General features: G+C 35.9%; 1 long non-coding RNA gene across 1 annotated transcript; it reads left to right on the plus strand.

Annotated features, from left to right (window-relative positions):
• Nucleotides 1-406: 406 nt before the first annotated feature.
• Nucleotides 407-1706, plus strand: LOC127320871 (uncharacterized). The gene is made up of 3 exons (XR_007863598.2): nt 407-485; nt 1370-1443; nt 1596-1706. It is a non-coding gene; the product is annotated as an uncharacterized lncRNA (long non-coding RNA).
• The last annotated feature ends 223 nt before the right edge of the window (nt 1707-1929 follow it).

Consider the following 1929-nt stretch of genomic DNA (forward strand, 5'->3'; position numbering starts at 1 on the left):
GGTACCATGTGTCTCATCTTGTTTGGAATGGCCAAGTCTCAAAATCTTGTGGCGGCCATCTCCAAAATAGCTTGCACATGAAAACTTGTACACCCCCATCACCATCACGCTCTACCTCCATCTCTAGTTTTTTTTATATTGCCTACACATCATCTAAGCCACCATCCTGGCAAAGAATTATGTAGCTCCTCCATGATCTACATGCATGATGGAAACTCCCTTTTGATGAATAATTTTTGCATGATAAATAAAGTTCTGCAAACATGCAGAATCACTGTTTGTTAGATTTCTTCCGTTTTACAAAACCTTTTTGAGCAAACTCAACTTTGCGTGAAAGCCCTCTCCAGTACCTTCATTTTCGCGTTGGTTTCACTTCAAATGACCTAATGAAATTGAAATGGTTCACAGATCAAGATCTGGTCAGATCTGACTTTGTCGAATTAAACCAGGAGCTTGGAAACGAATTTTTGAATGAAACCAGTTGGGTAAGAACCACTTTTTCAATGCCTTTCAGATGCAGCTGACCTCATATTTTTATAAGTTGTGTACGATTTGTGGTGAATTAAACTTATTCTGTGTGTTCTGCAGACATGGCTGTTAGCTTTTAATTCATCAAAAATCCATTTTTGAACCTAATTGAGTGATTCCACTTCTGTAGGATTGCTGAATGTTTTCTTAATCATCTCAAACAAGTTCCAAACCTTTATCTGTTCTGCAACTCCGAAGTTAAAACAAATGGTGAAAACATGCAGTAAACTTGCCAATCCATTTGTGAGAGTTTCAGAAACAATTTGAACCCAAATCTAATTGTGTATGCTTCTCTGTTTAATTACCTTTCAAATGCCAGTGGCCACATATTTTTAGGATTTTTCTACGATTTATGGCTTACAGATCTTGTTTTCTGTACAGTCAGATTCAAAGAAATTCCTAAAATTGTAGGTTTAATATTTTTGGGTGATTCCAATTGGGTTAGTCTTGTATTAGTACTATCTATCTAGGAAAAATATTATTAGTCTCTGTTCATACATATTTGTTGCTGTTAGTAATGTTTATGTGTGACATGCATTGTTGAAGCAAAACTTTTCGGTTTATTTAAAACCCTTGACCAACTCTTTTTAGTAGAGATGGGCAACCTTTGTTTTATGCTTGCAAAACAAAACCTCTGCAACCTAACATTATCTCTTTTGTTTTGTTTAAGTTTTCAAATGATGTGGTATATGGTTTGCTTCCTATTTTTGTATAGTGATTAAGTGAGCAAATTAAATTAGGAAAACTGTTTTCTACTTTTCCAAAAGTGTTTGAAAATGTTTTGTGAAAGTATTTGATGTCAAACTAATGCTCTTGTCCTCTTTATGATGTTATCTACCAGGGGTACTTAGCTTGTGCCATGGTGATACCGAGAGAGGCAATTGCTAAGTTGTGATACTCTCATACCTTTACTAGGTAAATAAAATGGGTTCTCTTTAAGTTGTTTGTGGTATCTATAAGTCCTTTGTATGGTAGCTCTTTATGGAATGGTTAAATTATGGTTGTTGTATGTTTGTTTTGTTGGTGCAATATGATTGATTGTGTTCCTTTATATTTTCCGGCGATAGATGCGAACGATTCCGGAGAAGATGAAGAAGTGGATCGGACAAGGATTTTATTTATGTTGTTGGGATTCTTATATTGATGGAGTTGAAGAAGTCCAGGGACATTTAAGCTAAGGCAAGCCATCTTTTGATCTCTTATTTGGTGTCTAGTTGGATGTCATTTGTTGATGTCCAAAGCACCTTAATTCTATGTGTGTTATTCTCTCTATTTATGTCATCTATGTGTGATTGCAAGTGGGGTACTTCCTAGTGGTGATATTCCACTATTGTCCTTGTGTTATGGGATGCATGGTATTACGGCCGTGCTATTCCGCTTGGTCATCTTGTATGCTCAACT

Source organism: Lolium perenne, chromosome 1 (genome assembly GCF_019359855.2).
Source record: "Lolium perenne isolate Kyuss_39 chromosome 1, Kyuss_2.0, whole genome shotgun sequence".
Taxonomy (NCBI): Eukaryota; Viridiplantae; Streptophyta; class Magnoliopsida; order Poales; family Poaceae; genus Lolium; species Lolium perenne.